The 15,647-nt window shown below is 40.1% G+C and overlaps 1 protein-coding gene across 13 annotated transcripts in view; it reads left to right on the top strand.

Moving 5' to 3' along the window:
* Positions 1-15,647, top strand: part of ZBTB20 (zinc finger and BTB domain containing 20) — a 452,154-nt gene that overhangs the window by 145,920 nt on the left and 290,587 nt on the right. The gene's annotated exons all lie outside the window — the stretch shown is intronic.

Raw genomic sequence — 15,647 nt, 5'->3', positions numbered from 1 at the left:
TTTAGAGTGTATCTATACCATATTGTAGTTATTCTTTAAGCTGCCTTACACCCTTTAAAAAAAATACACTGTATAGCAAAATAGATGTTCCTTATTTAATGCTCAACTAATTTTTTAAGCTGCATTATGATTAATCATGGTTGCGCTGGTTGAACTTCAGAAAGGGTGGTAGACTTCTCCTCCTGCTTTTTCTGAGTTAAGATGGTAGGAAACCTGAATATCTGTGTTGTGAAGCACTGAGTCTCACTTTTGCTGGTGCCAGTACTTCATCACACTGTCTGAATGGGCATAGGACTTTGCCTGTAACTCCCCTCTGCTGCTTCCTAGAGCTGGCAACTTAGGGCTGTTGAACTCAGTGAAATTCAGGGCTGCAGGTAAATGGTGTGACAAAACAAGTTTTCTTTGTAGGTTATGCAAGCATGATATCATGTGCAGTCCCTTCCAGAACTCGACGCACCATTTCTATATTAAGTGATGCAATTTTTTGGTCACTTCTTTTAGAAGAGTAGAGACATACATAGAGTGTGAAATCCTGGCCCCAATAAAGTCAGTCAGATTCTTCCATGTTCCTTTCAGTGAAGCCAGGTTGTATTGCAAATATAAGTGCTTGAGCTGCCCCTTTACATAGGGTGGGTTATGGTATGCCTGGTGCATTTACACGTATATTTCTGTTCCCACCTCTGCAGCAGTGTTGTTGCGTCAGCCTCGAGGTACAGGAGGAACCGCAGGACTTCCTTTAGTTGATACAGGGGGAAAGGGTTTACAATGGGAAAATAAATACATTGTGCTTTCTTTAGGGAGTTGTTTTTTTGAAACAACTAAATTTACTCTGTTTTAATATTAAAGTGACATAAAAGTTGTTGTATGCACAGTTTTCCCAGCAGTGGTCAAATGAAATATTTGTTTTTAATCTCCTAATTTTACGTGGGTTTGAGTTCTTTTGTGAAAGTTTATATGACTGTTGGTTAGAAATCATCCCCCTCTCCATTTTATCTAGCCCAGTTTTAATACTGGCTTACAAAACAGTTTGTTCTGTGGAGCTGCTGAGGAGCTGTCAAATTTAGTAGGTGGTTCAGACAAATCGGTCCTCTGTTGGACTGGGGTTAGGCTCTTGTTTGCACTGAAACCAGTCTCTGTTTCATTTTGGCTTTTCTACTCCTCTGCAGCACTGATGCATAAATGAAAGGTCCTATGTTGAGAGCTTTCAGAGCTGAGTCTGTATTTGGCCTGTATTTGTTTGCCCTGTGTTCAGCATTGTTTAAATGCAGAGAAATAAAAAGATGATGGAACTTATTCTGCATACTGGAAATCTCAGTCTTCTCACTCAAAGATAGGTCAAATATTTTGTGTATTTGCAAGTCTTGCACTAATTCATTTGCCTAAATGGGCAATAAGGGATGAATATTAAAGATGGGTGGTACTGATGCCCTTTAAAGCAGGGCCTCCATTTACTTTAGTGGGATTTGCACCAGTATCAGTGCTTGGAATGTCAGTCTTTCAACTGACAACTTTCAATTCGGCTTTTGGAATGTTGTGTCTTTCAACATTTTGCTGATATAACAGTATAGTTAAAATTCCTCCCTAGTCCATTCCTAATGACTGCATCATTAGGATGTTTAGGTTTTAGTAAGATATCGATGGTGTGATAAGAAAAGGTAAGAGGCTAAACAAAATATCCTAATGCAAATCTTGCCTAACACAAATAATAGGCAAAGGTGTCACAAATACTGGCATCCTCCATACTGCTTTGTTTCCTGTGGTTGCTCAGTTTACTAGTCCAAACTAAAATGTACTCTTTTGCCCAGTAGATCTAGACCAGTAGAGAGGAAAACAAATTGTTTCCCCTCACCTCCCTGCACTCCTCACTGCATAGCTACGATCCCAGTTGTCTTGTCAAAGGGAAGATTTTATGGGAAAAAGCTAACATATCAGCACAATAACTTCAGAACAAAGCTCATGCCTCAGGACTTCGTGTAGCACAGAAGGTCTTATTTTACCTCTAGGCCCTGTACAAACAGAAATGCCTTGAACAGTGCGCCAGCAAAATGTAAAATTAAACAGGGGCAAATGTACATTTATTTTATGTATAGTCACATAAATCAGGCACATCCTTTTTCTTTGGAAATGGCTGTTCCAATAAAAGCAAAATTATAGCAATTAAAAAACGTAAGGAGGAAAAATAATAGTATTGATTTTGTTTTGTGTGGTTTGTTATTTTTTTGCTTAATTTCGCAGTATGTAAGTAGCAATTCGTGTCTTGCTGCACGTCGGTCTGTTTGTTAAACTCCAGAAGGGACTTAGGTTTAGGAAAGGTGGAGGTGAAGCGCTAAGCTAATGCTTAGTGACTTTTTTCATTGCACAAAACACTGCTAGTTTTTCTACAGTGAAATAATGCAAATGTAGAAATAGAAAAGAATGGAAGAGCTTACTTGAAAATTCTAATACACTGAACTTTCAAAACAAATTTATTTTTGGCTTTTTAATTATGTGGGAAGGTTCAGTATCACTTCTTTATGAATTCTGACTTTGAAAGCAAATGAGAAGTCAAATTTCTGCCTTTACTTGTAGCTCAGAAATGCCACAAAAGGCCTGGTAGCTCACTAGCAAAAGTAATGGATTGCCTTAACTTTGAACTCTGAGGCACAAGAAAAAAGATCTGGGATCTGTTGCTTCTTGAAATTCTACAGGGATGAATTGTGTGCTCTTTGCAGTGCTGCAAGCTGCTTTTCTCTCTCTAATTTTCTCTCTATTCTTCCACCATCATTCTTGTGTCTAGGTACATCAAATTCTTTGTTTTCTCTTGGGTCTTGAATAGACGAATTAAGGTGACATCGTCCCTTTTTGCTGACAAAGGCCACTATAATAGATGAGTATATGCTGTGGGTGCCAGGAGGAATGACTGTTTTGTGGACAGATATTGTTGTAGACAGAAGTATTGATTGGGTTTCATTGTAATAAGCATTGCCAGATGTTATCTCAGTGTGTACTGTTTGCATTAGTAAATAAATAAATCCTCCAGAGCACAATTATTCCCTATAAAGCTTTTTTCATAAGTTTACTATTGTCTCCTTTTATATGCCTAAAGTGAACTTCCTCTGCTTTCTGTACAGCTTGAGTAACTAACTGGGACATGTGAAACTAATTGTAAAATTCAAATCCTGCTCTAGGTTCAGATACCGTGTCAAGACCAAATCTGGTATGTGTATGTGATGGCATCTTCCCTTTGGGTATTCTTTCTTCGTATGAGACTTTCTCTTGTAGGAAGTATCTGAACAGGGTTTTGGTTTTTTTTTTTACTATCCATACTGGCAAACATGGCATCATCACAGTAAATGTGTCCTCTGACTCTTGGTAAAGGCTTGTGTGTCACTTGGTGCACAAAATGATCAGATTCCAGCATGTGTGTAGTCGCTAAAGATGATGGTTAAATGCCTGCGTTTGCAAGCCCAACGTGTCAGTTCTCAAGTAAATTAAACCAGTTCTGCATAAGGATCTGAGCTCCCATGGAGACCGAGGATGAAAGTCCAGATTAACTGATCAAACCCCATAAATCACATCACATCGATGTGAAAAGCACACCAGTGCACAGCACATCAACACGGTGCTCAGCGTGTCGGTGTGGGCCTGTGTGTAGCTCCTGCATCTCGGTTTGGCTAGTGCTTCGTCTTTGCAATAGGCAAGGCAGATTGAAGCATGCTTAAGTTGAGTTCTCTTCAATCCCTGGTGGTACCAGCCCTCCCAGAAACACTAAGTAAGTTCACAAGTGTCTTTTTGAAGTGTAGTCAGTGTCCATAAAAATTCTTGTTAAATGAGAGCTGAAATGGTCTACTGGGCATTCTGAAAATGATTTATTTCTGTTCTCAGTGAAGCCATACCTATTTCGATGAAGCAGTGGTTCCATGCTCTGCTGGACTAAACCAGCAGAGACATGATTTTTGAGTCATGTGTGCTCAACACTGGCTTCCACAAGATTGGTTCCTTTGGCAAGTTGGCTTATTCCAGCCTCTTCCTAAAACGTACTTAAAACAATTTCCAAGGTTTAGAAGATGCAATGTTTATTGGAGGTCTCTGCTGGTGGTATCAGCATTTTTAACCTTACACCTCCTAAATTAAATCATCGTTCTCTGTGTCAGTTCCTAAGTTTAAATTCATATTAAAGATGCATTTTTTCCCCCAAATTCGTAGTAGTTTTACTAGCTATTGTTTGTCTGTTACTTCCAGTTTATCAGCTGAATTTAACTGTACTTACTCTATCTACTTAGCTACATTTAGAATTTTTTATACATTTTACTGGAACTTGCTGTGATAGAAGCATTTACATGTATGTATTTACTTGAAAGGCTGCCCTTTCTTAAGAGCTTTCATTTTGGACAAAGACCATCAAGTGTCCATTTTTCATTTGTTTGTGTCTTCCCTTTTCTTCTTGACAAATAGGGAAAAGAAGAAGAAATTAATGATGAACAAAGGAAGGGGTAAATGTCTGACCTTCTCGCCAGCTTTTCCTTGCACACATGAATTCTTCCAGCGGCATGTCTGGAAACTTTGAAGAGAACTACTTGCTTCCTGATTTTGATCCTTGTGTAAAAGTAGGAATACTTGGCCATTTAAAATGCAGCTCTATTCCTCATCTGTTTGAATAGTCAAGTGCACGTCCAAGCAACAGACACTGAAGGAACAATTTCAGGTTGCATGCAAACGTGGCTCTTCAGCTGTGCATTTTTTTCCTGTTTCTAAGGAATAAAGATCACAAGTGTGAAATGAAACATAACAGAGAGGCACTGGAGTGTAGATCCGAAGGTGGAATTTGCATTGGCTGCACTTCAGCACAGATGGTGGAAAAACTTGTATCTACTCTTGGGTCCTGAGACCTTTACCTCCCTCAGGTTAGCAAATGTGTCTAAGGGAGGAAGGTGGAATAGATAATTCCCAAGTGATTTTAATGATTCATGCTTCCTAAAAGAAGCAGCCATGGGAAATACGCCTCAGTATCTCTGTTTTGTTGTATGCCATAGGATGTTTGTTTAGTGAAATAGCTTTGTTAATCAATCATGTCTCAAATAAAAAGTACAGCTCAGTCCTCCTCAGGTTTGGTCTTCTGCAAAGTTAAATGAGTCATTTGTTCCTCTTACCTAGGCAGCAAAAATGGACCAAAGAGTGACCGAAGCCTGCAGTTGCTCCATGTCCCTTTTGATTTTAAGGGGTAAGGAGCGCATGGTCTTGCCGCTTTTTCCTCGGGAGTGATGATGGGAAACCTTTGCTTTATTCTCCTTCTGCCCTCCCCGTCTCTCATCTCTCAAGTGAAACAGGGGCACACCATAAGACACCTTCTGGTTTTGGGAATGGTTAGGACTGCTGAAGTCTTTGAGAACTAGTTCATGGACAGTCTTAGGTGATGTGGTCAGAGGTGTTAGGTCAGAGGCATCCCTGCCCATGGCAGGGGGGTTGGAACTAGATGATCTTAAGGTCCATTCCAACTCTAACTATTCTGTGATCTATGTTTTGGGTAAATACTGCAGTCGCTAGCTAATGTGACTACAGGTAGTTGCTTTGTTTTGTGTTTGGTTGATAGATATATACATATTTCCCTGTGCTCCACATTTGTATGAACCAACCCTGGTTTTAATGATCGGTTCCCAGGATAAGGTGGGAAGTCTGTCTGCAGGACCAGTTTGGTTTTTGGCATTTCCTCTGTTACTGTGTGCAGTGATGCCAATTAATGCTCATTGAGGCAGTGGATTTGTGATTCTGGTTCTTGGCCTGAAGTGGATTGAGATTCATAAAAAATAATCTCAAATCACAAAGCCACCATGGGAGGCTTATAGCTTCTGTGACTATCTCGCTTGGGCTAGATTTGAATCAGCAATCAGGAGGTGAATGGTTTTGTTCTTATCCCACTGCCAATTTCCTGAGCTAACATAAACCGAGTGTGTGTTGCAAAACTTTATTTTCCAATTGAATGCATCCATCCTTTAAAAGCAGGTTAAAAAATAAGAGACAAAATGTAAAGGAAATGTAACATCCAAAAAAATAAGGAACAGTGCTCAGGACTTTAAAATATATGTAAACATCAGCTCCTGCCAAGTTAGTCATTACTAAGAGTTGTTAACACGGGGGATTGATTGAGAGAATGATTGTTGCTGTAGAATGATGATTTAATAAGAGAAAATCTGATAGATTTGACATGCTACATAAAATGTGCAGAACGTTTTTTCTTTGGTAAATTGCAACTTTCGTTTGAACCCCTTGCAGCCGCGTTTGTTCTGTGCCTTGCCACGTTCCCCTTTCTCCCTGTTATTCTTCATTGCTAGACATCTTTAGTATTCACCATTGTTACACATGGCGCCCACAAAAACATCCTCATACCCCTTTTCCTTCTCCTTTTGCCTTCTCTCACCCCTTTGCCTGATCTGTTCTGCACTCACCTAGCAGCTATGGTGTTAGTAGAGCATTCCAAAATGCCCTGCTCCCCGTCTTGGAAAGATGGCTACCAAGAGCTTGGTTTTATTTGCTCTTTGCTAGCACTTTCTCCATATGCAACCACTCCTCACTGTTCTTTCTGATGATTATTTATCCGTTGCTTAGTTCTAACAACATGCTCGGTGCTTTTGAAGCCAGAAAATGAAGGCTGTCTCAGCGCAAGGAAGTTTTTGTATAGGACAAATAGATGAAACAGCCCTTCTATTGTTCCCATCTTCACTGATGAGCTGTACATTGTCCTTGCATTTTTCAGTGATAATTTATGAGGTTGGTTTGGGGTGGTTTTTTGCCTAAATCTGAAATGCCCAGTGCCTCTGTGAAGATTCTATTGCAAGTGTTGTCAGTGCGCTTGGTCTTTTGTAAAGCCTAGCAGTTCGTGCAGGGATCATGCCCAGGTAATAGTAATCACCATGACCTGAGCTGTGGCTGGGCCCTTTTATTGCACATAGGGTATGCTGGTGTCAGGGTGTGCTACAAACAGACTGCTTGCTTTGGAAAAATGTGGGGCTAGCCTTGGTACTTGTGCTCTGTGAATAATAATAATAAAAAACAATCCTAGAGTCTGATTACAACAAATAAATTCCATAACACCCTCTGCACTATATCTGTTTTTGTGCCAAAGAGCATAACATTAAATGGCTGAGAACAACAGCAATTCAAAACAACAGCACACAATAGTGTAATTGGACCCTAAGCACATAAAAATAATGGTTTAAAAGAAAGAAAAATAAGGCAAAAATGGGACCATGGACTGGCATCAGGGATGGTGTCATGAAACTGTGGTAAGATGCATGAGCCTAGTAGAAAGAAAAAGAGAAGGGGGTGGGGGGGTGAGTTACTTATGAATCAGTACAACTGTGCTTTGTTCTGCATGAGTGTTTTAATAGAGCAAGTGTAATATAAGGATCAGGTGGGCTCGTGGGAATGGAACAAAAGGTTTTGTAAAATTAAAGCAAAATAATTATAGCTCTAGGTGTAGAGTGAGCACACTCCAGCAGTTGATAGCAGGAACCTGCTCAGAATGGAGAAGGGAGGAGGGAGAAAGATACAGTTAAAAAGGGGTTTTGGTTTGGTGTTTTTCATACATAACATGCATGCACATGCACATATGTACACGTGCATATATAATAGATGGATTTGTATGTGTACATTAACAAAGACTTTGATTCAGTGACAGTTGTACACAACTTTAGAAGTGACTAATATACCCACACACGAAAATGCATTAAAATGAAGATTTAAGGAATAGCCTCAAATGAATTGATTAACAACAACAACAAAATTCATGGCAGAGCATTATCTTTCTAATAGAATAAAGTACTAAAGTCTAAAACAGAGACCAGTGGGATGCAAACATGTTATTGCTGTAAATGCCCAATGAGGAATATTTATAGAGTGCCCAGTACACTACTAAACCAAACTCAAAGTTCCAAAAGTAAATGCGATCTCCTGGGGGGGGGGGGTGTCACAAGAAAGCTGTCAGCAGTGTGCTGTGTTACAAAATCTCCTGCATTTGGGCAAAGCATTCTGCTGTGCTCCCTTGCAGAAAAAAAGCTGTTTGCTACCTGAGTTTAAGTGTAGTTTTACCAGCAAGATGAGAGCTTGGTTGATCACAAGGTGGCCTCCCTGTATCTAGTTGTGTGCTTTTTCTTTCCTGTACCATATGTGTATATAGGTACCAAAATGCATGAGGATGCTTTGTAAAAGTAAAAAAAAAAACAAGAAAAAACCCCAAAACAGACTCACATTTTCTGTTCCACACGTTTTCTCTCTAAGCTGCTGATCTCAAAGATGTAATGAAAGAGGAGATACCTGCGATCCAAAAATGGAGAAAGACTGTATTCAGGTGTGCATTCTTCTCTTTCTAGGTATGTTGTGTTAAGTTCAAAAGGTTCAGAATCTGCTCCTGTTTTGGGCAGTGACTTCCAAACAAAGAAGTTATTTTTATTTGTGGATATATTGAAAAAGATAGGGAATTTTAATGCCGGCCCCATTAACTCCCTGTGGCACATGTGAGTTAGGATGGGTTTCCTTCTGCCTATGCGTTGCTGGGTGGCATGTTGTAAGAAATATTAGCAACTACCTGTGCTAAAATGGACCTGAAGTGGGGAAACTGGTTTTGTTACAGTACTCAAATGACTTCCCTCTCGTGGTGGATGGTCCTGATGGGCAGGATGATGGCCACCTCATCGCAGTGTATGGTGCAGGCAGCCTGTGGAAAGTAGGTTCAGCAGCGCCCACAAAGCATAGTCGCAGGCACAGCTACTGCAGATGGCTGGCATGTGAGATAAGGCCTTGGCAAGGGAGGGGGGCGATTAGCCTCCCTCCCACCGCATTTCCCCTTATTCTGTAGTCAGATTTCCCTTATTCAGAGTTTGTTCGGGATAATTGTTCACAGACAATATATTTTTGTGCTCACGGTGCAGTCGGGCTGTTCTCACTTGAAGCAGAGCACATCTCTTAGGTAGTGCTTACTGCCAGAATGTGGAGGCTGAGATCAGAGTGAAGCTTTATGAGCTCCATTTGGTGCTTTTTACTTCCGTCTTGTTTCTCTCTCTGCAGGGGATGTGAAACTAGATTTGTCCTGTTTCCACAGCAGGGTTTTAGTTTATTTTGTTTTTCCAAAGCATTTCATTCGGTGGCGCAAATCCAGAGGAGAGTGTGTTGCAGAGATGCATTTGAATGTCAGACAGAGTTGTGTTTAATAAACTCTTTGTTGTAAATCTTAGAAACCAGAGAACAGGAGGCCCCTGTTTAATACAAACATTCTGTGGTTAAATTATCACAATAAGTATTTACCCCGCAACATAAAGGGCGATGAGACAAGGTAACTTTGCTTTAGCTGTTTATGGAATCTGAAGCTAAAGACCGAAATTCTTTAGTTCGGGGTACTCCTCTCAAATGCCACCTTCCATCTGCCTTTGTCTTTTGCTGTAGAGAGAGCTGCCTGATAGAACTGAGTGAAAGTATAGGACTACTTAAAAAAAGAAAACCCAAACAAAAACAAATAACCCTACCAAAACCCCATAAAACCCAAGATAACAACAAAAAAAGTTTTGCAGGCTTTTAGGACAAGGAAAAGATGGTTAATAATACGGTGTAGTATTTGAAGATTATAGCCCAACATGCAAACAATTGAACAACTAGCTCCTCTTACATATGCTACTACTGGTTATCCCTGTGCTCCTTTTGAAAACACCTTTCTGTGTGTATTATAGCATGAGTTAGGTATCTGTGTTGATCTCTTTTAGAAGTGATTTGTCAACGTAAAATTAAAGTCAGTAATAGGTCAGGCATTCATTGAGGTAAGCACTGAACAGTGCAGAGGGGAGAGGTCAAGAAGAGCTACGCGCATCCCAAGTCTTCAGATGTGCCTTGTGAGCACTGCATTTTGCTGTTTAGGAACAGAGACGCTGTAAAGCTTCAGAGTCGAGTTCTCATTCACAGCAAGACACAATATGCCAGTATCTGTCACATTCCAAGTCCTTGCAACGCTATTGAAGTCGGAGAATTCAAGTCCCAGATTCTTGGCTTCTTTTGAGATCGACTCATTTTCTTCCTTGCCACTCTAGTAAATCCGACATACATACATGCACATGCATACTCATAGAGACATGCTGACAGTTTTCCAAAGCATGAAATTCAAAAAAATAAATTAAAACCAAACAAACAGGGAACAAAAGCATGGGTTTTCTTCCCCTTACCTTTTCATTTTTTGACAAAAAGGAATTTCTGAACTAGTTTGTATTCTACTTTTATTTTCATCTATTCACTGGAGCAAAGTCTAAAGGATTAACACAAGAACAGCACCGTATTATTTCTATATATAATTATGCATATGTATTATATATGTTAGATATTAAAAAACAAACCCTGTTGTAAATTGTACTAAAAAAAAAGAAGAGGGTAATATGTCTTTTGCTTATAAAGAACTGATGCAACACCGCTTGCATTTCCCTGCATCTATTTTAGAACTCAATGAGCAGTAACATACAGGCATCAGTAAAGACTGCTGGCCCTCCCTTTGCTCTTTTGTCTGCTTCTCCTTTCCCTAGTCTGTAGGAGAATGAATCTTGTCTGGCTAGAGAATTTGCACCCTGATTTTCTCCTAAGGCGGATGAAGTTTTTTTAGATAACAGTAAGGACAATTTCTGGTCTTATTGAAGTTGTTGGCAGTTCTCCAGATGATTTGTTATGAGATTTGGCCTTGAGAAAAAGGATCAGTCACACTCATCTCCTTTTATTCTGAACTAGAATGACCCATATCACTACCCAGTGATGGCTGCCTAGGATACTAGCAGTGAATTTTTGGAAAATGATCAAAAGTTCAAATATATGCAAGAATGCATGAAACCCACTGTGTAAGACACCAGAGAGAATGCTGTTGGACACAGAAAAATAAGTGATTAAATAGAACCGAATAAAACTGGGACCTTGTTATCATCTATATCCATCTTACTATTTTTCTGTATACTATCATGTTAGGATGAGGCCTGGAACAGTTCTCTCAGGATTACGTATTATGTCTTTCTGCATTCTCTAAAATCTTTTTTATTGCAGACCACTATAAATGGTGCAAAACAAAGTCTCTTTTCCAAGTTCCCTACAGTGAGCGATTTAGGAGCACTTAGTTTTAGCTTGTATTAGGACTTAGTGTCCTCAGAGAACAAATTCTGCCCCTTTGATCTCTAGATATAAAAATGACTGTTTCCCATGTTTTCCCCAGATCACTGGGGCCCCAGAAAAGAGCCAGGGAGATGCAGAATGGAGACCTTACAACTGCAGTCCATTCCCAGCATTGCTGCTGACTTCTCATATAACTGGAAAAACTCTATATAGTGATCTCCAGTAATCCTTGCTTCTGAAATGAATTTGAGAGTACTTACCTGATTTAACAACATGCATTAAGGAAGGCAGAAAATGATGCTGAAGAAATAGTTATACTCTCTAACCTTAACATAACTTCTTTCATGTTTTTATGAGTGCAGATAGTAAATCACAGGCATGTGATCTTATATGTCTCTGTCCCATGCTGTGCCCCTTCCTATGGAAAAGGAGTTGATCAAAACCAGTGCTCAAATCCAACAGTTTTCCCTGTCTTTTGAAGGGAAGGAGAGGTAGTGGGTCAAAGAGAATAGAAGATTTCATCATAACACAGTTGTATCTTCAGCTGATTTCACTCACGTGTTGCTATCTGCAATTTTCCTTTCCTTTTTTTTATACTTGCCTCTGGTTAAACGTTAAGAGTAAATAAGCTGTTTTAAGTCTTTAAGAGTTTTAAATCTTTTTCTTTTCTTCTTAAATTCCTAACCTGTTAAACAAACTGCTTATATCTGTCTTTACAAAGATAATTTGAAACCACTGTGCTGAAAGTATAGCGCAGAAACACAAGTTCTTGCTTCAGGGACAAAACCACTTTGACCTTCAAACCCTGTGTGTTAAACTTGCAAGTAAAAATCCCATTTTTCATTATTTTTGTTACTTCAGGGCTAAGGTTTCCTGTGAAGATCAAACAAGAGGTTTTTTTCTTCTGTCTTGCACATCCTCACTTATGCCCAGATTATACCCTCTGTGAAAATACTAGACCATAGACATTGTGGCCTTGAAGCTGAAGGGAGGATTGCTTGGTGTTTTTCAGACTCTGATCAGCAGACCAAGAGAGATCTGGCTTATCCTCTCAGGCTTGGTAGCCGTGGAAAAGTCACTAATATGTTTGTGCCTACATTCCCCAGCTGTTAACGGGAGGGAAAGCTCTTTCCCTGCTGCAGAGGTCCTTTGAAGATAAACTGATAGTGAGCCCCAGAAAAAAAATATGTGGGTTGAGTTCCCAGCCTGCACCATGATCACATCATCTCATGTTTTCCTCCTGGAGATCCACCAGGAATTCATCCACACTTCAAGGGAATCTCAGAGGGTCTCTCTGTTCCACCTGAAGCACACAGCAGCTGCTTCGGGATACCTCCATGGCATCCTCGCTGCTGAGCAAGGCTGTTGTTGTAGGAGAGAGCTTCTGTGTGCTCCTCTCGCCCTTGCTGGATGCAGTGAGTGAACTTCCCCAACCTGGCTCATTATTATTGGAGTTCTCAATCCCTTTTACGGGGTGAAAGTGGTTGGTTTAGAGCTGCAGTGTAGTGATTCTGCTGTGATTTATTATTTGCAAATGCTAGTGTTCCTGATACTTATCTTTTTTAACATTTTGCCTTATTCACATGGGCTGATTATGTGCAAACAGGAAAACAAAAGTATCCAGTTCAATCTGCTGCAGTCCAGAACGATTTTATCCAGCATTCACTGGGGAAAGCAATTCTGAATTAAATGGCACTAAGCTGTGCATTATTAGTCTGATAGGATAAAGTGGGTTTTTAAATCTCAGCTGGAAATAAGTGCTCTGCATGAACTCTAAGATGTATAAAACAAAAAAAAAACAAACCAAACCAACAACATTAAAACCTTGAGAAACATCTGAGGCTGGAACTGTACACCAGTGATGTCTGCTTGGCACCTGGACTGTTGCTAAATCTCTTCTGCATGATTCTCCCACCAAAATATGTGGCCAGCTCTTCTCCAGCAACTTTCAGCAGAGGTAGGCAGGAAACCCCATCAAAAGCCAGCCAAACAACCCCCTTGTATCCACCACTGTTTGGAAATGAACAATTAACGATTGCCACCTCTTCACGGATGCCCTAAATTCCTTTGTCACTTAGTAACAGCCTGTGCAAACTACGCCTCCACACCTGACTTAAGTTATATCATATTGTCATGTTGTGGAATAATCTCTTGTTGAATGTGTACAGAAAATAAGATTTATTTAGTGAAAAAAAAATCACTTTAATATAGCGAAATAAAAATAAGTTCACGTGCCATACTCTGACTGAGAGATATGTCATAGAATCATAGAACAGTTAGGGTTGGAAAGGACCTTAAGATCATCTAGTTTCAACCCTCCTGCCATGGGCAGGGACACCTCACACTAAACCATGTCACCCAAGGCTCTGTCCAACCTGGCCTTGAACACAGGCAGGGATGGAGCATTCACAACTTCCCTGGGCAACCCATTCCAGTGCCTCACCACCCTAACAGGAAAGAATTTCCTCCTTATATCCAATCTAAACTTCCCCTGTTTAAGTTTTAACCCGTTACCCCTTGTCCTGTCACTGCATACCTCTGAGGCTTCCTAAAACTTCTAATTGGAAACAGCAATAATGTTTATCTCCTGCAAGAGCCCTACCCAGAAAAGTGCTTGGCTGCAGTGGACCTTGGTGAGAGCTTTCCATAGCAGGCTGTTTTCTTACTAATCACCTAGCCAGTCTTTCTTAAGACATCGCTGCCTTAGGAAAGGTTTAGGTTATGGTCATGCCTTGTATAAACTTGTGTTAGCAGTATTGATTTTAGTAGAAGTAGCTCAGGTTTGTATCGGTGTCACTGACGAGAAGCTGCCTGTTGATTTCAGTAGGAATAAAGACTGACGTTAAGCAGCTGAATTTTAAGTGCTGGACCAGTTGCATCCTTTCTGTTACTTAGTTAATGTACTTAAGCATGGGCTTAATTTGCTGGACTTCTCTATCTTTTCCTCAAAATTAACATTTTCTTTAATGTTTGGAGTTCTACTATTGTCATTTGTAAGTAGCTGGAGAGATGCTTAGCTGTAGCTAGTGTGTAGTGGTGGTACGCGTTACATAGGTAATGCTGAGAGTCAGTTCAGTGGGGAGATGGGATGGAGATGTTAGTACCGGGAGCCCTTGTGACATGTTAAAAGGAAGCACCGAATTGTTTTGAGAGAGAGTTTTGTTGCTGTAAAAATCATTGCAGACTGCCTGTCCAGCTTCAGAAAATACAAATACCTTTGAAAGCGAAAGCAAATTGGTGCTGCAAGCAGGGAGAAAACAGTCGAGGTTAAAAAATCAGAGTGACCACAAACCCCTTTTCCCGTTGATTGGGTTTGGGAGGGTTTCTATCAAGCCGTGCATGTTAAGACCCAGGGCCGCGTTCATCCCTGCTGCTAAAACACCGTGCCACGTGAGCTCTCACTCCTCGGGCCGCACAGGAGGAAGGACTGTTGCACTCGGCTGGCGTCCCTCAGGGGACGAATGTGAAGGAAGGAAGCGGATCACAGCGTATGAAGTCTGAGAAGTGACAGCGTTTTGCACTGGAGGCAGCTGCACGGGGTTACCTGAGGACAATGTCTGGCTCTACTAGCTGATCGCTTAGAGCACTTAAAAAAACCCAGTTAATGGGGGCACCTCCTAAGCAAACCAGATATCCCTTTTACCATGCTGTCCCTGTTGAAAAGAGTATAATTTTACAATAACTACAGTGGATAAGTAAGAATTTGTTACGTTTTGACTTTATCCAGTAAATTCCCATTTAACCCAGTTGTCCCTATTAAGTATGTCAGCTTTTCTTTCAAAAGCTCTGCTGTGCAAAGACAAATTAGTGCATTAATGTACAAGTACATAATTTAAGATAATAAAAACTAGGAAGCCCTTATTTTTTTCAGAAAGAATTATTTATTGCAGAATATTACAACAAACTCTGCTTGCTTATGGTTGTTTATAAAAATTAAGGGTTTTTTTTTTTGTTCCTCCTGTTTGTTTTTTACTCCTAAGCCTTAACCACAGAATTATACTTGTCACTTTCATTTTCTTTAATGTACTTTAATTTTGTTTAAAGTTGACTTAAAGTTTCATTTTGAGATTCTCATCTAAATATTGAAGATGTGACCTGAAAATACCCCCAAAGACTGATCTACTCTCCTCTGCCCTCTTAGATTGCATGTAACATAAACTAGTCAGATCTAATTCCTGCCTAAGGGAAAACGGTTTATCTTATGTACAGTTAATACATAACTGTTTAACCATGGTTCAGTATATTTCTGAAGAGCTTCCCTCAAAAATGGCCATTGGAGAGCAGATCCATCACTGTCTTCTTGCAACCTGTGGTAATTCTGTTATTTACATCAAAGGATAGAGGACGTGCTCTACCCGGGCACCTGTTTAGAAGGCACTTGTGTAGCTAGGTGCATTAGCCATCAGGTGTATGGTTTGTGCCCTGGTTTTAGAGCCTTCTAATAATAATTTCTAAGGTGAACTAACAATCAATTTGAGCATATGGTACTATAAGATAGATGTGTACAAAAATCTCAAAGATACTGCTTTTTAGCAGCTGATATA

Source organism: Pezoporus wallicus, unplaced genomic scaffold, assembly GCF_028554395.1.
Source record: "Pezoporus wallicus isolate ANWC-B61680 ecotype Strahan unplaced genomic scaffold, APGP_CSIRO_Pwel_v1 contig_5922, whole genome shotgun sequence".
Classification (NCBI taxonomy): Eukaryota; Metazoa; Chordata; class Aves; order Psittaciformes; family Psittacidae; genus Pezoporus; species Pezoporus wallicus.
Note: the sequence above shows the minus strand (reverse complement) of the source record. Positions and strands in the feature narration are given on the sequence as shown.